Source organism: Trachemys scripta, chromosome 4, assembly GCF_013100865.1.
Source record: "Trachemys scripta elegans isolate TJP31775 chromosome 4, CAS_Tse_1.0, whole genome shotgun sequence".
NCBI classification, from domain to species: Eukaryota; Metazoa; Chordata; order Testudines; family Emydidae; genus Trachemys; species Trachemys scripta.
In genome coordinates this window covers 111,365,301-111,387,497 of record NC_048301.1, presented here as the reverse complement: position 1 = coordinate 111,387,497, position 22,197 = coordinate 111,365,301, and the positions used below count along the sequence as shown (strand labels likewise).

Sequence of the window (22,197 nt, the reverse complement as noted above, 5' to 3'; positions counted from 1 at the left end):
TGTCGAAGTTAGCGCCATTACATCGAATTAACCCTGCACCCGTCCACACTGCGATGCTATTTAGTTCGACATAGAGGTCTCTTTAATTCGACTTCTGTACTCCTCCCCGACGAGGGGAGTAGTGCTAAATTCGACATGGCCATGTCGAATTAGGCTAGGTGTGGATGGAAATCGACGCTAATAGCTCCGGGAGCTATCCCACAGTGCACCACTCTGTTGACGCTCTGGACAGCAGTACGAGCTCGGATGCTCTGACCAGCCACACAGGAAAAGCCCCGGGAAAATTTGAATTTGAATTCCTTTTCCTGTCTGGCCAGTTTGAATCTCATTTCCTGTCTGGACATCGTGGCGATCACAGCAGCACTGGCAACGATGCAGAGCTCTCCAGCAGTGATGGCCGTGCAGTCTGTGAATAGAAAGAGGGCCCCAGCATGGACTGATCGGGAAGTATTGGATCTCATCGCTGTGTGGGGCGATGAGTCCGTGCTTTCTGAGCTGCGCTCCAAGAAACGGAATGCAAAGATCTATGAGAAGATCTCTAAAGACATGGCAGAGAGAGGATACAGCCGGGATGTAACGCAGTGCCGCGTGAAAATCAAGGAGCTGAGACAAGGCTACCAGAAGACCAAAGAGGCAAACGGACGCTCCGGATCCCATCCCCAGACATCCCGTTTCTATGAGGCACTGCATTCCATCCTCGGTGCGGCCGCCACCACTACCCCACCACTGACCGTGGACTCTGAGGATGGGATATTGTCCACGGCCGGTTCCTCGCACATGTTAGCGGACGGGGAAGATGAGGAAGGAGATAAGGAGGACGAGGCAGTCGGCAGCGCTCACAACGCTGATTTCCCCGACAGCCAGGATCTCTTCATCACCCTTACAGAGATCCCCTACCAACCCTCCCCAGCCGTTACCCCGGACACAGAATCTGGTGAAGGATCATCCAGTAAGTGTTGTAAACATCTAAACATTTATTTTTAACAGAACAGGAATATTAACAATTAAAAGAATGGGTTGTTCATGATTAGTTTGCCCTAGGCACTTAACGGTTCAGTCATGGGCAGTGCAAGTTTTGAAAAAAAATCTAGCAATGTCCGGTTTTCCGTGATTGTCCTGCCCAAGCCGCTCTACTGTTTAGTCCCTGCTACTGCAGCTAGAGTAAGATGCGGTCTATATGTGCAGGGATAGAGCAGTAATCCTCCCGGGACATCTCGACGAAGCTCTCCTGGAGGTAATTGGAAAGCCGTTGCATGAGGTTCCTGGGGAGAGCGGCCTTATTGGGTCCTCCGAAGTACGACACGTTGCCGCGCCACGAGACTAGCAAGTACTCGGGAATCATTGCTCTGCACAGCAGGGCGGCATACGGCCCTGGTCTTTGGAGGCTTTCCCGGAGCATTCTCTCTCTCTCGCTGTCAGAGATCCTCATCAGGGTGATGTCGCCCATGGTGACCTGCTTTGAATTAGGTAGGGGAATGTTAGTGTTGGGACTGCTTGCTCGTTCCTTTACAGAACTGTAACCGCTGGTTTGCAGCCACGCGGTGGAGGCGGGAGAGGGGCTGCCGAAAGGGATCGTTCCTGGGGACAGCCGCGAGGGGGTGGGACAGGGGCAGAGTTCCTGCTTGCCGGATTGCTGGCAGCAGGTACTGACATTGCTTTAAATGTGAAATGAGGCCAGTGGTAATATAAAAGTTTTAAACTGCCACAAGTCTACGGCTTACCATGTCTGCCTGCAACAGAAATTCCGTTGTGCTGCCCCGCTTCTCAAATGTGCTGTGGAAGACCCCAGGCACTGAATGCGAAGGCCGAGAATTCGACCTTGTGCTGAGTGCGCATGTGATAGGTGCTGTGCATGGTCTTGTTCACAGAGAAAGACTATGTTCTTTGTTCACAACTACATTTATCTTTCTGAGGAATTCACTCCCTTTTTCCCATTCCCACAGCCACATCTGCGACTGTCTCACAACCTAGCCTGGCATCACACTCCCAGAGGCTAGCGAAGATTAGGCATAGGAAGAAGAGGACACGGGAGGACATGTTCTCTGAACTTATGGCCTGTTCCCAAGCCCAGGCAGCACAGCAGACCCAGTGGCGGGAGAAATTGACCCAAATGCAGCAAGCAAACATGGATCGGGAGGAGAGGTGGCGGCAGGAAGACCAGCAGGCGACTCAAACGCTGCTTGGACTACTGAGGGAGCAAACAGACACGCTCCGGCGCCTTGTGGATGTTCTGCAGGAACGGAGGCAGGAGGACAGAGCCCCGCTGCAGTCCATCTCTAACCGCCCTCCCCCGCCACCAAGTCCCATACCCACCTCACCCAAAGTGCAAAGAAGGAGAGGCGGCAGAGTCCCTGCTAACTCTCACTCCACCCCTGCAGAGAGCTCTAGTAGCAGAAGGCTCTCATTCCCCAAAACTTGAAAAGTTCTTTCCTTCCCGCCTGACACAAGCCCCCGTCCAAGTTTCACCTCCCAGTTCCATGTGTAGTTGATAATAAAAAATACGTTCATGTTAACTACTGTTTCAATCATGTTCTTTTGGAGGAGGAGGGGAAAGGGGGTTGGTAATTGGACAGGACAGTCACCTTTGGCAGGGTACATAGGCGGGGGCAGGCACAGCAGCAGGGCACATACACAGTGCAGTGATGCAGTGACTAGTTACCCTGGTTAGTCTGGGAGGTTGTTTTCATGTTATGTGGTGGGGGGTGGGTTGCTCTGTGACTTTGTGGCGGGGGAGGGCAGTTACAGATCTTAAGCGGCAGTCCTTATGCAGGATCACAGAGCCATGCAGCAGGGGATCTGTAATCGTCCTCCCCCTGCCACAAAGTCACATAGCCCCCCCATACACACAGTCCCGATCAGGAGGGGTGACAGGCTCCGTTGAAACAACCATCCCACCGCAGCGGAGCCCGTCAATCCTTGAGTTTAGAAGCTTCATTCGCGTCACTACACTACACCCGCTCCGCACCACAGTCTGCGTCCCAGTTTTAAAAAATTCCCGCGAAAACAGTATTAAAAAAAACGGTGTGCATTAACAAAGTAGAACTATTTTTATTTCGAAACGTGTGTTGGAAGGGGGTGAAGGGGGTATGTAACTGGGTAGGATAGTCAACATTAACTGGGTAAAGAAAGGGGGGCAGGTTCAGCTTCTCTGTACACAAACTTAAAAGTCACAGGTTACCCTGCTCACTCAGGAACTTTGCTTTCAAAGCCTCCCGGATGCACAGCGCTTCCCGCAGGTCTCTTCTAATCGCCTGGCTGTCTGGCTGAGCGTAATCAGCAGCCAGGCTATTTTCATCAACCTCCCACCCCGCCATAAAGGTCTCCCCCTTGCTCTCACAGAGATTGTGGAGCACACAGCAAGCTGCTATAACAATGGGGATATTGGTTTCGCTGAGATCACAGCGAGTCATCAAGCTTCTCCATCTCCCCTTGAGACGGCCAAAAGCACACTCCACCACCATTCTGCACTTGCTCAGCCGGTAGTTGAAGAGTTCTTTTTCAGTGTCCAGGGCGCCAGTATAGGGCTTCATGAGCCAGGGCATTAGCGGGTAGGCTGGGTCCCCGAGGATGACTATAGGCATCTCCACATCCCCAACAGTTATTTTGTGGTCCGGGAAGTAAATACCTTGTTGCAGCCGTCTAAACAGACCAGAGTTCCTGAAAACACGAGCGTCATGAACCTTGCCCGGCCATCCCACGTAGATGTTGGTAAAACGTCCCCTGTGGTCCACCAGTGCTTGCAGCACCATGGAAAAATAGCCCTTTCGGTTAATGTACTGGGTGGCTTGGTGGTCCGGTGCCAGAATAGGGATGTGAGTTCCATCTATGGCCCCACCGCAGTTTGGGAATCCCATCGCTGCGAAGCCATCTATGATCGCCTCCACGTTTCCCAGGGTCACTACCTTTGGCAGCAGTACATCAACGATTGCCTTGGCTACTTGCATCACAACAACCCCCACGGTAGATTTGCCCACCCCGAACTGGTTCGCGACTGACCGGTAGCTGTCTGGCGTTGCAAGCTTCCAGAGGGCTATGGCCACTCGCTTCTGTACACTCAGTGCAGCTCGCAACCGGGTGTCATTGCGCTTCAGGGCAGGGGACAGCAACTCACAAAGTTCCAGGAAAGTTCCCTTCCGCATGCGAAAGTTTCGCAGCCACTGGGATTCATCCCAGACCTGCAGCACTATGCGGTCCCACCACTCAGTGCTTGTTTCCCGTGCCCAGAATCGCCGTTCCACGGCATCAACATGACCCATTGCCATCGTGATGTCCTCGGCGCTGGGTCCCCTGCTTTCTGAGAGGTCTGTGCTACTCTCAGACTTCAGGACATCACCGCGGTGCCGTAGCCTCCTCGCCTGACTTTTCTGCATCTGCCTCAGGGAAAGGTGTATGATAAGCTGCGAGGCGTTGAGAGCGGCCACAACTGCAGCGATGGTCGCAGCGTGCTCCATGCTCGCAGTGCTGTGGCATCCGCGCTGTCAATGACTGGAAAAGTGCGCGAACTGATTTCCCGCCGGCGCTTTCAGGGAGGGAGGGCGGGAGTGATGGACGGATGACGACAGTTACCCAAAAGCACCCTCGACACATTTTGTTACCCAGAAGGCATTGCCGGCTACACCCAGAATTCCAATGGGCAGAGGGGACTGCGGGAACTGTGGGATAGCTGACCACAGTGCACTGCTTCGAATGTCGACGCTTTCACCGTTAGTGTGGACTCACAAAGTCGAATTACTGTCCTTAGTGTGGACACAGACGTTCGACTTTGCAATATCGATTCCAAAAATTCGATGCAAGTAAATTCGAACTACTCTCGTAGTGTAGACAAGGCCTTAGGCACTAACTGGCAAAGCAGCGTGGGAGTTGCCCAGGTCCTTTATGTTCTGTGGCTAAACAAAAGACTCCATCCTCCAGGGTCATCAAATAGGCCAGCACCTTTCACCAGCATGAAATCCAAGTTAAAAGGAAGTGAGGGAGGCTGGCAACGCAGGATGCCTTGTTGCTGCGAATATAAAAGGCCAGATCTTCAGCTGGTGTAAATCAGCACAGCTCCACTGAAGTCAATGGAGCTAGGTTGCTTTACGGCTACTGAGGATATGGCCCTAAATGTCTGTTTTTATAAAAAAAGAAATAGAGAGAAGTGGGAGGAGACCAAGACTTATTAAACAAATGTCTAGGTTTGTGTCTGGATCATCTGTGTTCTCATCCTGATGTGTGGTTATAACTCACCATTAGCTGATGAAGTTCTTATTGCAGCAGTCTATAAACAATCAATGCTCCCCAACGTCTCTCTAGTCCACGGGCTGGCACCACGGCTTGAGTTAGGCGCTAAAAATAAGGGCTGAGCAGCAATTCCCCTCCCGCTACTGCGCCTTCCCCCAAGCCCCCAGCTCTCCCAGTGCCCGGCCGAGGCGGCAGCAGGAGGCGGAGGGGGAGGGAGGCGCCTTTAGCGTCGGTGACTGACGCGGCCCGCAGCCCACCAGGAGGGCGGAGGAGCCGGGGCTGTGCGCCCGGGTGCCCGGGCTGGCGCGGAGCGCCTATCAGCGGCGGCGGGAGGCGGTGAGTGACTGGTGGGCGGGGAGCGGAGCCTGGGCGTGTGCCGCTCGCCGCTGCCGGGGCTCGCCGAGCCGCCTCTGGTGCACACACACGTACATTGTCCGAGCGAGCTGCCGCCGCCGCCGCAGCGAGAGAGCGCCCCGGGGCTCGGTGCCAATGCGGGGTGGGCGCTGCAAGCCGGGAGCTTCTCCACCACCCCGGTGGAAAGTTCATCTTCGCCTGGGCCCGCCGCACCATTGATCCAGAGCGGCCGCCGCCGGGGAGGGAGGCAGGATCTGCGGCTCTGGCCGGGAGGGGGGATTTTTTTTTTGCCTTTTCCCTCCAAACTTTCTGTGCGCGCCTCCCGCAGAAGGCCTCCCGCCCCCGCCGAGGATTTGCCTCTTCCCCGCTGTCTGCCGTGCAAGGAAAGCCGCCGGGGCGGGCGTGAGCGCTGGTAAGTGCCCCCCGTCTCCTTCGCTTTGAGGGGCTTGGAGGTGGCGTTGCAGCCCCGGGAGTTGTTTTTGCGGCTGGTTGGTTTCCAAAGTACGGGCAGCGGCAGGGGGGGGGGTGGTCTCTGCCTGTGCCCCCTCCCTCCCACGCAACCCCCCGGGAATGCTCAGGGCGGCGGGCGTGCAGCAGGCACTGCAGTGGCACGGGCAGCGTGTCCCAGGGAGCATGTGTGCGCGGTAAGGACTGGTGGCTGCAACCGGGCATTGCAGAGCAGAGCTGGCTTTCCTGAGCAGCAGGCGGCGGCTGCTGCTGCTCGGGGGGTCGCTCGCTGGAGCTCCGTTGATCCTGCACCAGTTTTGATTACTAGGCTCCAAAGTGAGCTGGGAGGATCAACCCACCCCTCTTCAGAGTCGGAAAGCGGATGCCTTTGATAAAAGTGTGTGTGTGGGGGGGGGGGGGGGGAGGGGGAGATGGTCCGTGCGTGCCTGCCTGGATGCATCAGTTTGGGAGGGAGGGAGGGAGCACTTGTATAGGGAGAAGGACGAGGGGGTACGTGTGTTCAGGGCTATGCTTGTGAGGGGGCAGCAGCAATGGGAGGGGTTACATCTGTTGGGGAGAAGGGAGACAACAGTGGGTTGTGTCTGGGAAGGGGGCCTCTGGGTTGGGGTGGAAGAGTAGCTTTGGCCTTGGGTGTGTCAGGGGCTGCACCTGGGGGGAAGAAGGTAGTGAGGGGAGAGGGGGTAGCCACCTGTTGGTGGGGGGAGGCTGCAGTTTTTCTTCCCATGATTCTCTGATCATTTGAAAATTTGTTCCCTCTCCATCCTCCAAAAGCTTTCACTCTTCCCCTTGATTTTCAGACCCTCTTGTTTTGTGAAAATCAGACCCCAGCAGCCTGCTCGGAGGCCACTGGGTGGTCCTCATACCTCCAGATTTAAAAGCCTCTGTGCTAGCAGAGGGAGATGGTGGCATTCATGTATGTGTGTGTCTAGGCTGTTTGACAATGGTATAGATTTCTCCTCATGTATGTCCCAGCCCAGCTGCTCTCTCTCAGCTGTGGCACTCCACGTCCCTCTGCACCTTGTGCACCAGGGAGGCAGTGGCAATAGGATCTCAGGGCAGCTGCTGCTGACTTGTGCGCTTTCTTCCTCTCCGTTTCTTTTCCCTCCCCAAAATGTGACAGGGCTTCCAGATGGGAAAGGAAGGGATGGGGGAGAATCACCTGCTGGCCTGCCCTCCCAGTCTTACAATGACTCTGCTTTCTGTAAACACTTCCTGCCAGTCCAGAAAACATGGGGAAATAAATGGGAGGGGCCCTGCATCCTCCAGGAGAATACCACAGCCTGCTGTCACGTTTCTCTTGCCTATTTTTTTTTCCTGCCTCTCTCGTTTTTCATCTTTCCCAGATCCCTTGGTATCGCTATACTGATGCCTACAGTGATATCACTGTCGGCAGCAGCTTTAGGGAGTGGTCTATGATGATAGCACAGTAAGACTTCTGATAGCTGAGCCTGGGTGGCCACTGTTCTTTCAGTCATCATGTGCCATTGAATTGGTGCAGTAGTAATAATGCCTCTGAGTGCCTTTCGTTCCAGAGGGTCCTGCAACCCGTTACAAGGCAGGGGCTAATACAGAGGGTGGGGTGGGGGGCAGAAGAGAGGAGTCTCTCTAGGATTCTTCTGCCTTCCAGGGTGCGTCTTGCTTTCTAGTCTCAAGTATTATACCGTGGCCACACACACATAGAGGAGGGATGGACACAGCTCCCAGTGCAGTGTCACTTAAGCATAATGCCAGGAAAACACTTTCACCCTTCTGTAGTGCCAGGGTGAGGCTTGCTGTCTCTGCAATTGGGAGGGAAAGCCAAATGGAAGTCCGAGCTGGGATTAGCAAACTCTGAGTGGCTGGTGGTCAGCTCTTGAAATGCCTTGTACAGCGTTGTACATCATAGTGGGGCACACGCTGGGGTACTGAGGCTGAGATTTTCAAAGAAGCCTAAGGGAATTAGGTGCTGAACTCTCTTAGACCTGGCTTTCACTCTCCGTTGTCCACTACAGGTGTGCTTTTAAACGGACTTAAACAGGCACAAACACTTGAGTGGATACACTCTTTGTATTGGGCTAGGGTGAGCAGATGTCCCGATTTTATAGGGACCGTCCCGATTTTAGGGTCTTTTTCTTGTATAGGCTCCTATTATCCCCCACCCCGATTTTTCACATTTGCTGTCTGGTCACCCTATATTGGGCTGAGCTTGTCTTATATCAATTTAGCTCGCGTTGGTAAATTTTACAGGTGTGAGCAAAATTGATATAACCTGTTTTAAACTGATAGAAGCATGTCCACAAGGGGTCTGCCCTGGTGTAATGAAAGAGTTATTAAAGGAGCCGTAGGCCCCTTTGAAAACCACAGCCTAAATGCACAAAATAAGCAAGAAAATTACAGGCCCAAGCGGGGACTGGCTGGCTCCAGGGGTTGGTGTTGAGATGCACAGATCCTTTATATGTCTAAGACCTTGTCTACACAGGGGTTTTAGCCAATGATGTTGCACTGCTTCAACATCCCCACCCCGGCAGAGATACATTGCACTTGTGTAAACAATGACTTGCATTGGTGCAGCATATGAGGTCATAGAGTTTAAGACCAGAAGGGAACACTAGATCATCTAGTCTGACCTGTATATCACAGGCCACCAGCATCCACCCACTAAACCTAACAACTGAAACTAGACCAAAGCATTACAGTCCATAGGACACGACTATATTAAGGCAGAGAATAGGAGAGATTGAGGTGACCAGTGCCAGAGGCCTCTACAATGTCAGGGAATTGACAGAGAGAGACCCAGTTAATCCTGGCAAGTGATTTGCACCTTATACTGCAGAGGATGGGGGGGGGGAACCCCCAAGGTCATTGCCAATCTGACCCGGGGGAAAATACCTTCCTGACTCCACATATGGGAATCAGTTAGACCCTGAGCATGTCAGCAATAACCAACCAGTTGAGCATGTGACCAAGGGAATGCTCAGTGCCACCCCAGAGGCCTGGGCCACCCAGTCAAATGTCCTATCTCTTGATGAGGCCATTTCTGATGCCTCAGAGGAAGGAGACCAAACTGCTACCTACTTCCAAGAATACACGGGGTGGGGTGGGCGGAGGAGGAGAATCCCTTCCTGACCAGGGTGGATTGATTTAACTCCCCAAGTGGAAAGTCTTGATTTAAATTATCAATTTTAATCAACTTTTCCATTTGGACTTCATTTATGTTCTAAAGAAAGATTCATTCTCATTGGTGGATATCACTATTAAAACATGTTGATTTACAACTAAATAGAGCCTTTACACTAGATTTGGTAAGTCTTTTTGCGATCTAGGGAGGTACACTATAACTACGCTTATTTAAGCAAGTACGTACCTTTATATTTTCAGATTCTTCATTGTACATTTTTAGTAAGTTAGAAAATGGTGAATGATATATTGCTTATTTACTAGATCATTAACTTTTTGCTTGTGATTTGTGTAGAGCTGCATTAGGATGGTCAATGGAATTTAATTGCACACAAAACAGCATATAAAATTTATTTCTATTAAAACAACCTTAAATGTTTTGAATACATTAACTTCTGTAATCAAAACGTGTTTCACATTTACAACTTATTTATTAAACAGAGGGATTGACTGTAGTCAGTAGATTAAACTGATCATTCCAGATCAGTCTGGGAAAATTTTCAAATATGCCTAAGTGAAAGTGACTGAAGCTTAAATTCCTGCTCACCTAAGTCTCTTGAAAATGAGTTTCCCAAGATACTTAGGCTGTCCTTCAGACTTTTAAAACTAGTAGATCTCATCCCCTTCCTCCTTGGTCTTTATTCATAGACTGGAAGAGAGAGACAAGTTGTCCTACTTTTTTTTTCAACTCTGAATCGATTTCTCAACTTTGAATTAATTAGTCCAAATGAAGAAAATATTTTTCTGTGCCTGCAGAGAAGGCTACTGCTGTCAAAAGCTGGTTTAGCACTTCAAGAAACTCTGATTCCAGGTGCTTAGCTAATAACTTCCACCAGTTCAGTAGTGTGACTTTCTTTAAAACATCAGCAAGCATGACATGTACTGCTTGAATGTTTCACATCCAGCCCTGAAATTTATTATGGTCGGCACAATTGATGGGTGATTGGATGCCCATGTCATAGCAGCAGCTTCTTCAGCAGTTAGACATCTATCCTGATGCTTTGGGTTGAGAATATTGGCAAGAAAATGAGGTGGAGTAAGTGCTCGATCCATCTGCTGCTTTGCTGCTTGCTATTTAACTTTGTTGTTGGGCAGTTTTTTTCTCCAGTACCTTTTGAACTTCTTTCCAGATTTAAAAGCATCAGCAATACAGCAGCAGTCTTTCTGCAGTTTGTCCAAGGCTATGGAAATATGCTGAAACCTATCTTCTACTTAATCCTGACCCTGGCAGGTGACTGCCTGAACCATAAATCAGGAGGGACCATCAGGGTTGCCAAGCCCTGCCCCCACCCTCACAAACAACCGCATCATACTAATCCACTCATAAATTTGTCCAGCTCTCTTGAAACTCATTAAGTTGAATCAGCAGGTCCAATCTAGTCTGGGTCAATGGTAAATAACCAGTCTGATGGCTTTTCATTGGTCTAGCTATCTTACGTACTTGTATAGTCCCTATTACTGCAGTCCCTCACTGTCTTTTAATGTATTTATCCTCACAGCCTCTCTGTTATCCCTGTTTTACATGTGGGGAACTGAGACACAGAGTGGCTAAGGACCAAATCCTCAAAGCTATTTTGACTCCTAATTTCCATTGAAATACCATAGCTCTCTAAATCTGAGCCTAAGTGATATGCTCAAGGTCACCCACTAAGTCTTTGGTGGATCAGGACTTGAAATGTAGTCTCTCCGGGGTCCAAGGGCTACTGCCTTTAACCACTGGACTGTCCTCCTCTGTTCATCAAAGATCTTCTCCATCCTGTTCCTAAAAGACAAACTTTTCTATGGCAGAAGCACCAGCACAACTGCTGCTAAAATTGATACCCTTGTTCACAGTTTCATTAGAATGGGCTGGGCCTGGAGAATGAATTCCTTTTTCCTAGAGGAAGTTCCTCCATGTCAAGGCAGAGTCATGTTTGTGTGGCACCTACCATTGTGGCATGTTTCATCAGAAGGAAATGCACTTTGTTTTTAAAAGTGAAAGATGAAGGATGGAAGGAAAAATCTCCCATGTTTGTTTTTTTAAAAATAAACAGCTTTAAATTAGCAATAATTATCTCAGTGTGGGGCATCTCTGGAGTGCTAACGATTCGACAGGGCGTAGGACCTGAAGTGAACTCTTCTAGCTGGCATCCGTCCTCAGAAATGCCCTGAGCTTGGTTCTTCAGTGCTTAGCTACGGTAAATTGTTGATATTACATAGTAATAACATGAACAGCATTTGATAGCTTAATATGTTGGCAAATTGCAAAGTGCCGATTTCCCAGACTGGTGCCATATCACTTTGAAAGGGCTCTACTCTACTGTACTCTCTGATTGCTTATAAAGAGGGAGGTCATCGGCTTATTATATTAGTTCTCCAAAGGAGGTCTGGAAAAAGCTAATAGTGTGTGCATCAATTTCCATATAATTTCATCTTTCATCTAAAAAACAAATTACATTTCTACCGTTATAGTTGCACAGATAATCATACAAATATGAATTGGTGCAGTGCTGGCTTCCTAAGTCTGCAGGCAGACAGCTCCAGTGCCTCTTCTGCTGCTTATGCAGATTGAAGACATTGCATAGGTTCATGCCCAGTTCTTCTTTGAATACTTGCAAGGACTAGAACCTTAATTACATGTACCCAAGAAAGCTTCCAGCTTGTCTTATGCAGGTATATGTTTCAGACCCTGGAGATATTACATTATCCTGACCACAGTAACGTGAGACTGTAGGGTTGGTTCATTCTTTGCTGATGATGAAGATGGTGGCTATGGGCATGGCAAAATAACTTTTATGTTCTTAGTATCACTGTAGTTAGTATCTTGAGATCTATGGTCATACATGTTACGCATGTTCATTGAGACAGATTACAGAAGAAGGCACATGGTTTCTATAGTGTGTGAGATCCTGCATGCCATTCCCCATGGTGAAATGGATAAATGCAGGATGTCTGTGTGGCCCATTCTACTCTGGTGATGTCTTATGCACTTGACTATAGATTTCCACACCTTTCCAAATTAAAGCTGAATATGGGGGAATGCCTTACTTGTAGCAACCAGTACAGTCAAACTACACTGTTTGAAGAAACCAGCTTCATCAGTGTGTGGTTCTTGTGTAGGTCTATGGGGGAAGGAAGGAGGGTCAGCTAGGACTTATCCCTCTGCCAGCCTAGAGGGGCCAGTCATCAGGGCTTGAAAAGAATTACCAGATACCTACTAGCCAGGGTAAAAAATAACTGCAACCCAAAGTTTAAAGCAGAGGTGGGCAAGCTATGGCCGGCGGGCCACATCTGACCCGCGGGACCATCCTGCTCAGCCCTTGAGCTCCCGGCTGGGAAGGCTAGCCCCTGGCCCCTCCTCCACTGTCCCCCCTCCCCCGCAGTTACGCCACCGCGCAGCTTGTGCCTGCCCACCTCCCAGGCTTTCCAATAAGCCAGTCCTGCTGCTCTGAGTGGCATGGTAAGGGGGTGGGAAGCGGGGTGGGGTGGGAGGGTTTTAGATAAGGGGCAGAAGGTCCTGGGGAGCAGTTGGATGGGGCGGAGGTTCTGGGGGGGGGGGGGGGGTTGATAGGGGGGTGGGGCCCGGGGGGCCCGTCAGGGGGGGGGATAGGGGGCGGGGCAGTCAGGGGACAAGGAGCAAGGGAGGTTGGATGGGTTGGGAGTACTGAGGGGGGCAGTCGGGGTGGGAAGTGGGGGGGGCGGGGCCAGGCTGTTTGGGGAGGCACAGCCTTCCCTACCCTGCCCTCCATACAGTTTCACAACCCCGATGTGCCCCTCTGGCCAAAAAGTTTGACCACCCCTTGTTTAAAGGAACAAGAGTTGTGTATTACACTGTATCTAACTGTATCCTATTGTCATGCATCTTTCTACTTAATGTTTTAAAATGTAAACTTACAACCACGGCTCATCAAATACCGACACAAAAAAAAATCTGAATATATTTGAATTCCACCTGTATTATTCTAATATATTAGTAATCTGATGACTAATATACAGCTGGTCAAATTCCACAGAGTATTATTTGAATACATTATTTGACAAATACAGATAAAATTAATCAAATGAATTATTTGCTGAGTGCTGTTTAACCATCCTGCCTTGCTACATTTCTCTTGGTTGTTTTTTAGACCTTTTTTCTTCCTGTCTTCACTCCACTTGTTTGCATAATAAACTGCAGTATATCTTTCCCTGAGCTCTCTTCAGTGTCTTTTCTTCCTTTCTTCCCCTATCTCTCCATTGTTCTTAACATCTACCCGTGTATCTTCTTTCCTTTTTTCTTCTCCTAAAACCTTTCTCTCTTACTTCTTTTTTTCTAAGTTATCCCATTATTCCCACTTTTTCCCTATCCCCTCAGAGGAAATGCAAATAATATCAAATGCCTCACAGCCAAATGAACTAAATTTACTAATTGCATATGAATATGAAACCTGGGAATGACCACGGGCAGTTCTACTCCATCTTTCTCTTGTTTTCTGGCTGTTGCAAGAAGGGTGTTTCTGCAGTTCTATATCTCTTTCAGCATTCATATTTGGTTGGAGATAAATTATATCAGAATTGGAAAAGGTTCAGAAAAGGGCAACAAAAATGATTAGGGGTATGGAACAGCTTCCCGTATGAGGAGAGATTAATAAAACTGGGACTTTTCAGCTTGGACTAAGGGATGACATCCTTGAGGTCTATAAAATCATGACCGGTGTGGAGAAAGTAAATAAGGAAGTGTTATTTATTCCTTCTCATAATACAAGAACTAGGGGTCACCCAATGAAATTAATAGGCAGCAGGTTTAAAACAAAAGGAAGTATTTTTTTCACACAACGCACAGTCAGTCTGTGGCACTCTTTGCCAGAGGATGTTGTGAAGGCCAAGACTATAACAGGGTTCAAAAAAGAACTAGATAAATTCATGGAGGATAGGTCCATCAATGGCTATTAGCCAGGATGAGCAGAGATGGTATCCTAGCCTCTGTTTGCCAGAATCTGGGACTGGTCGACAGGGGATGGATCACTTGATGATTACCTGTTCTGTTCATTCCCTTTTGGGCGCCTGGCATTGGCCACTGTCGGAAGACAGGATACTGGGCTAGATGGACCTTTGGTCTGGTCCAGTATGACCCTTCTTATGTTCAGTGAATATCTCCAGTGCCTGCTTTTGCTGTTGCTCAGAGATTTCCCTCAGCTGCAGAATGAAATTAACCAGATTCTTGTAATTTTCACTGTTGCCCAGAGAGAGCTTGAAAACAAGTAGTGAAAACTGATAAATCTCATCAGTTTTCACTCTGCTGCAGCTTGTGGGAACTCTGAGCAGCAGTCACCACATATGACTTGTCTGCAGGCTCAGAAAGGCAGAGCTGTTATCAGTTTGTTTGGAAAGTTTTCTTCACAACCATTAGAGATACATTTCTTATCTTAAAAATTCTTGATTTTGCAAAAGAAGACTGCACTTGTAATGGAAAGATTCTGTCTTACCCTGGACTAGTGGATTTTTTAAAGACTTACCAGTAGGTCCCCACCTCCTTCATGTGAGAGCAGGGATCCACTTCCCCCAAGAACTGATCAACTCACAAATTGCTTTTTAAGTGTCACTTTCATTTGTGTGCTTTCTTCAGTGTGCTTGCTAGTATTTTTTAAAAGCTAGGGTCCTCTCTAGGAACATAGGACTTGCCAGACTGGATCAGACCAGTGGTTAATCTGGTCCAGAATCCTGTCTCCGATGAGTATCGATTGCTTCAAAGGAAAGTGCAAAAAATCCTTCTTTAAGCAGTTGTACCCTCAAGGAAAGAGTCCTCATGACCCCCATTAGTTAGAGGTTGGCTCAAGCCCTGAGATGCGCAGGTACCGCAGTAAGGGGCCATTGCATAAAAGCCTACATAGATAGAAGCATGAGGGCTTCTATTACTTCCAAAGCTATTTTTATTTTAATTCTTAGTATTGTAATTCTGGATGTTATTGTTACCCATATAAATGTCCAATTACAGCTCTTGGCCACCATATATTGTGACAGTGAGTTCCACAGACTAATTCTGTTTTGTGTAGGGAAAGGTATTTTAAACTTTCTGCCTTTAAATGTCATTGAATGTCCTTATGTTCTTGTATTATTACACAGAATGAATAGTAGCATACAATATACTTTCTTTGTTTTATTCATCTGCTGTCTAAACTAAATAGTCCAAGGAAGAACTTCCTAATGAAGAGAGACTTGCTGTGTAAAGGATTGGAAAGGCCCTTGAGAGGCTCTTTCCCCACTCCCTTCACCGGTTTACCCCCTGTGTATGGTATCAGAGCTCAGGAAGATTGCATAGGGAGTTGGAATAGGGAAGGCATAGGGAATTGGTGCTGTTTGATCTCTTCTGGTGGTAGGACTTTGAGCATCTGTAGGCTTTCTGACCTACTGTTTTGAGAGCGCCGGTGGGAGCGGGGACAGGTTGTCATGCATGCTTGAGGCAAAGACTTGGGAGGATAATAGCCCTCTTCCAAATGGTGGCCTGAATATGATGCCCTCCATCTCAGGTTAAGCTTGCCTCCTGCATTACTACTTTGATGCTTCCTATTCTCCCATGTTGCGGTATACTGGAAATGTCCTTTTTGATAGAGGTAATTAAAAAAAAAAAAGCTTTGTGTTTTCAGTGAGGATTGTGTCTTGTCTTGGATGCGTCGCTCAGCGGGCTGAGAAGAATGAACGCAGTCTGCTTGGTTTACAGCAAAAGAACAGCGAGAGGGAAGTGTTCGGGTGATGTCTTGTGCGCCAGTGCCTCTCTCAGCTGTTAATCACAATGTTGTTAGCTAGCTTTGAGCAGGAGGTACTATATGTTGTAGCCTTCTGATTTCAGTACTGGGAGTTGTACTATGACCTCCTCGTATCCGTAAGGAGATGTCTGTTTCACTTGGGGGGGGGCCTGTATGTGGTATGAAATGTTGGAACAATACTGCAGTGAATAGCCACACTTAAAAAGTCAGATGGCATATATTATATGTGAAGATTTGACCTGGGAGGATATTCCCTGGCAGTTAATCACCCATGATGGGGACAGGATGAAGCTGGCGGTAGTGGTTATAAAAATCAAAAGAAGAAAAACCTGTTTTATCATCTAGAAAAGTCAGAATATGACTTGTGTGTTGTGCCATGCTCATGTTCAGTTTCTAGTACAGAAGTGTCTGTAGAAACTACAGACCAGTACAATAAGAAAGCAAAACTTCGTTTTCATCCTCCAATTGGAATGAAACTTTCAACTACTGCATGTGCGGCAGAACAGTTAAGAATCTGTGGTAGAGAGAATGGGGGTGTGTACTGCAGTACTTTTGGTGGGCATCCTAATGAGACAAGACATCTGGGTGGCTCATCTGTCTGGGCCAGGAGGTGACGCATTTTCTGTGAGCAAGGACTGAGAATGCAGGTCTCTGGGCTCCATTTTCAGCAGTCACAGAACTGATGTGTGACCTCACCGTGTGTCTTCTGTAAAATGGGAATAATACTGAACTGCTGATCAGGGGTGCTGTGAGGATTAATTCATTAGTATTTGCAAAGCACTGGGGAGCGGGGGGAGGGGTTGGATGGAAGGTGCTATATGAATGCAAAGGGAAAAAACGGATTTGGTCCCTGGGTAAAGAATGGGTCCAACGAGGGGTGACTTTGGATTTTTATTTTTGCATAAGCAAAATCGGTGCAGTTCAGATGCTGGTCCCGTTTTCATTTGAACCCTGGAAGTTGGGGGCATCTGGTTAAAAGACCCCAGTGTGGCCCATCCCTAGGGTAATAGCTCCAGCTAGAGGAGGGGTTCTCCGCCTTTTGTACTGGTGACCCCTTTCTCACAGCAAGCCTCTGAGTGTGATTCCTCCCTTATACATTAAAACACTTGTTTATATATTTAACACCATTATAAATGCTGGAGGTAAAGCGGGGTTTGGGGTGGAGGCTCACAGCTCATGACCTCCCATGTAATAACCTCACGACCCCTTGAGGGGTCCCAACCCACAGTTTGAGAACCCCTGAGAGCTCTCACATAGGGATGTCTTCACTGCTGCCTGTACATCTCCCTGTTGTTTAGCAGTGGTATGTCTGTAACTTAGGCTAGGTCTACACTAAGGGGGTGGGGGCCTCGATTTAAGATGCGCAAATTCAGCTACGCGAATAGCGTAGCTGAATTCGGCGTATCCTATTTGACTTACCCTACTGTGAGGACGGCGGCAAATCGACCGCTGCAGCTCCCCCGTCGACGGCGCTTACTCCTCCTGACGAGGTGGGAGTATGCGCGTCGATTCGGGAATCGATTTATCCGTCTAGGTGAGACACGATAAATCAATCCCCGAGAGATTGATTTCTACCCGCTGATCCGGGCGGGTAGTGTAGACTAGCCCTTAGTTTCCAACATGAGGAAGATATTATGCCCTGTGCAACAAAGAGGATGTTTTAATGTTACTGGGAAGAGAAAAGAGCAAGAGCTGTGAGAAAGTAGCTAGGAGTGAAAGGAGAGAAGGGTGAGGCTTGTGCGAAGGTGTCTGTGATGGTAACCGGTTCCAAACAGACACAGATTCTCGCTCACACCTGGGATGATCAGGAAGAACATGTCTGAGTCTGTTTCAGTAGCTCTCTGCAGGAAGTAAAGTGAAGAGTGGAGGGAAGGGACGCTCCATGGGAAATGCCATTAACCAGATTGCTGTTGTGTAACAGGTACAGCTGGCCATCCTGCCAATCCAGATTGAATCAGTGTACAGACAGCTGAGAGTGGGAGCATTGAATGTCGCCATGAGGGAAAGCAGAATCCAATGAAAATATTCCAAGGAGATTCTTCCCCGTTAATGGTGATGTCTGGGGTGAGGAAGGACCTTGTTTTGAGCCTTGCAGAGGTACCTGGTTCAGGAAGGCTTTGTTAGAATGGCAGATTATACACCTGCAAGAGAGTCAGAGACCTTCTGTATTTGTCAGAGGTTGATATGTTCTGCTCAGGGGAGGTTGACAGAGTGGTGATTTGCTTTAGCAGTAAGGACTCCTCTGTCAACCTGACCCAAAACAAAGAGGAACAATCAGGACAAAGGGAAGGAGGTGGAGTCTCATCTGGGGTCCTGGGTAACTTTGCCCAGGCTTTTGTACTGTGAATGACCCACTTATACTAGGATACCTCTCTCTTGCCCCTGCTAGCACCAAAGAAGATGGTCCTAGCTCACTCCTTTTTCCAGACACTGCAGAGATTGTGGCGTGTGTGCGCTCTCGCTGTACAACACACCCAGTTCAGGGGGAAAGTCACAAGAGCTTGTGGCAAAACATGCTAAACCAGCAACTAATTTCACATCATGAGCCTTAGGCTGAGGCTATGAGGCTGTGGCAGCTCATGCCACCATGTATTACAGTGTTGGACTCCCTCCCGGAGCTGCGTGTTTCTAAGTTCATTTGGCGCTCTGGCATCTTTAACCCTTTGAGCGCAGACGCTTTGCAGCATGCGGGTTGAGCAGATGCTGGAGGGAGTGTGTGTGTGAGGGAGTGCGCGCACATGCACTGCATACTATTTTTGTAATGTCTTCAAAAAGCTAGTAGCACATTTCTCCCCTAACCATCCTGTGTGAGTTGTTGTGTGCAGAGAATGGAAGTGACTTGACCCTTGCAGTATTCTTTCCACACTCATTACCCTTGCCTCTTCCTGATTTGCATGAGGAGATAGGAGGCCAGCAAACTAGCTTTTTACTTGAGGGGCTGTCCCAGTTTCCAAGCAGCCAGCCCTAGTCAGTGGCCTACTTCATGACCTGCTTTGATAGGCACTAGCTGGTTTGCTGCTCCATTGGTGTGGGAAGAGATGCAGATATCCATGCGGGACTATGTGGGAAGGATTTAGTTTTAGCTGTCTGCACCAGGGCCTCCCATGCATGCAGTGAGCATGGCTGCTTATTGACAAGGAGTCTGAGCAACTTCCCACTTTGGGGTTGTCCCCTTCCTTTCTGCTGCTGCTGGGGATTGTCATAGAAGGGTGTAGTGATGTTTATTTAAACACTAGAGTGCCCATCTCGCGCTCTCTGAGTGCTCTTCACAATATGTAAAATGCTGCAGTTGCCACCACTTTCTCCTTGAAAACACCTGCTGTCCTGACATCAGACGGAGAGGCGTTGTCTATTTCCACCTAAAACAGACCCACTGGCTTTACCAACCAAAAGGGAAGTGGGCCTCGTTGTGCACAGATGCCAGCACTTCTTGACTTTCATTGAACATTTCTGATTGCAACTCAGGCAGAGAGGAACGTCCATTTATCCCTTGGAGACATTGCCCCAGACCCACCAATGTGGCAAGCTCTGTCAGAATCTGAGCGACTTAATCTATGGAGCAAATGGTTCATTCTTCATGGCAATTCTGCTTTCAGGTGAAGGCAGCTTGGATTAATCATGCTGAACAGGTCTGCAGTGTGCTGTTTAGCAGCTGCCATCATTGCAGTTGCTTGAAATTGGATTGTGACTTCCACCAGCTGGCTTCCAGCTGCATTCCCCTCTTATTTAAACCATCACTAGTCCTCTGTAAACCACACTGGCCTGTGAGGGTGGAGCCAGGAAAAAGGGTATTTAAGAGCAATTATTAATAGTGGTGGAAACCAGGTTTTCATCATGTTTTGCCAGACCAATGAGCATGGTTATTTGGTGCCACCGTACATACCTCCAAAGCTTCCTGGACCCTCTGCTGGACTATAATACTGGACCCTTGCCTCAAGTGGGATAGTGGTGACCCAACCTCACACCAGAGGAGATTATGCTTGGTCCATGACACAGGTCTATTTATAACCTCACTTCGCTGCCTCCAATCTCTAGATCCAGAGTGTGGCCAGTTACGTGGGTTGCGTTGGTAACCAGTTGAAATAGCCCAGTTGAGGTCACGGTAGCCATGAACTCCTGAGTTGGTCTTAAAGAATCATCACCTCAGTGGATATTGAAGTCACCAAACACCACCATCCATCTGGGCTTAGTACCAGTGCTGCTGTCTTGTCTAACCAGATCTCAGTTGTCATTTATAATCTGAGCATGAGCTACAGCAGCTTTTGTTAGCTGCCGATTTTGCATTCCTTAGCGCAGAGTGTAGACTGAGACTGGTGTGAGCCAGCTTCCTGAGATTACATGCTTGTTGATGCCAGTGAGATCAAGACCAAAAATCTTGGCCTTGTCATACACATAGATAATCTCTTATCCTCTGGCTGTGTCCTGCTTCGTCTACCCCCTACCCATCACCACTGAGATCAAGGAATAAAAGCCCATGCAACTGATTCTCTTCCTGCCACTTGCCACTACATCACTCTGGATTCCTAACACACAGAAACTTTGTTCTACTTTTGTGGCCATTGAAAGGATGTAGTGGCTCCCTGCATAAGAATCCCAGAGGCTGCAAAAGTCATCTGTGTATTCCTTCCTTGCCCTGAAGTCCTTGCGCTCCTATCATATTGCAATTGCCCATCTCAGCAATCTGTCATTCCATGCAGGTATAACTAAATAACCCCCTGGAGACAAGTATTCATTATGTGTTCTTATCCCTTTTCCCCAAACAGTCCTCTATCTGCCACCGTTGCAGGATGAGACTACAAAAGAACTAATCAAAAGGAAACCCCAAGACTTTTGCCCCTCAAATAACGGTCCCTAAGGAATTACTCATCTTCCTCCCTATAATGAATCCCCCCAGTTATCCCAACTGACCACAAGAGATTCTCACTTTCAAGGCCTGACCAGGTATTCCTCACTCTCAAACTTTTGTCTAGAATGAGATAAAGGGAGCTGTAACCTTAGTTTATGGAGACAAGAAATAGAGAATACTTCCTACCTATTCAGTGCACCTACCTCCCCCCATCCCTGTGACAGACGCACCTACAGCCACTTCCCCAAATGCCCCACTCATTCCAATGTGGGAAGAGTCTGCTCTTCAGTCGTCCTCTGCTCGTCTCCAGACTGAGAACCAATAACTCCAGGTGCCAAGCCACAGTGGTGTAGCAGCAGGAAGTGAGTCACAGGGCTTATGGGTGGGTGTGTCTCCAAAGGGCTCCCTGCCATTTTGTAGGTGGCATAGGGAGGGTGTCAGTGGAGTGAGAATGCTGTTGCTCCTTTTGCCCATCCACTCATTGCATGATGCCCAGCCCTCATCGAGAGGGAGAGACACCTTAGCTTGTGCTGTGAAGGTGCTGAATCCTGCTCTTTCCCCCCCAGCCCACCTTCAGAAAATGCTCATTAGTCTTTGCAAGTTCACCTGCGGGTGGGGAGATGGTGATGGTTTTTAGCCTCAGTAGCAGGGGAGAAAATCCAGGTTCAGTCTCTGGAGAGCAGGTCACACCCTGCACTTTAGTTCCTTTTCTGCTGTGAAGAGTGGACCGGGAGCCAAAATACATTTCTCGGAGGTGGCTGCTTAACCTGTAATCCTCCACTTCACGTTCCTTTCCAAAGCTGCCTAATACGCTCCAGGCTGAAAGCAGCTCTCTGAAGCCTTTGTGAGGTGTGACTAATTGCAGTCTCCAGTGCATAATGAGCATACCTAGACCCATAGACAGCCACTCTTCCCACTGGACCAAGAGCTGGTGCTTAAATCCTGTGGCAATTCTAACCGTGGTACTAGGTGCTTGGGGTGGTGAAGAGCTGGCAGGACTGAGCTGGGGAACCAGGAGATGCTGGAGTGGGGTGTCCAGGTCTGTAAAACATTTGATGGGAGTATACTGGTTCTCCAGCCGGGCTGGGGCTTGGATTCTCTGGTGAACCGTGTGAGATGTGTGTGCTAAATGGGATTGGCCATGAGAGAGTTTGCACCTGCCATTACTGTCCTGAGGACGGGCTTGGTTTCCACTTGCATAACTATGGTGCTGAGTGCCCTAGTAGATCTGTCTTAGAGAGAGAGAACTGTAGGGTTAAGCGGTTCTCAAGACACTATGGGTAGTGTCTCATATTCTAGCCACATGTTTATATACAGGACCGGGAGATTTCTCTAATAATGCCTGAGGAAATTAGTACCCCAGACCGCCCTCTGTCTTTGGAGAAAGCTTGTTTCAAGAGTCTTGGAGCTTAATACGATGTAGAAACCTCA

At 48.6% G+C, this 22,197-nt stretch overlaps 2 protein-coding genes across 3 annotated transcripts in view; one reads left to right on the top strand and one right to left on the bottom strand.

Annotated features, from left to right (window-relative positions):
- Positions 1 to 5,374, bottom strand: part of LRRC56 (leucine rich repeat containing 56) — a gene marked incomplete in the record, with an annotated part of 158,073 nt that extends 152,699 nt beyond the window's left edge. The window contains 1 exon segment of the mRNA XM_034770383.1: positions 5,227 to 5,374.
- Positions 5,375 to 5,573: 199 nt separating this feature from the next.
- HRAS (HRas proto-oncogene, GTPase) overlaps positions 5,574 to 22,197 on the top strand; it is a 76,020-nt gene continuing 59,396 nt past the window's right edge. For both annotated transcript variants that reach the window (XM_034770379.1, XM_034770378.1), the window contains exon 1: positions 5,574 to 5,986. The gene's annotated coding sequence lies outside the window, so the exon portion shown is untranslated. The remainder of the gene's footprint in view (positions 5,987 to 22,197) is intronic.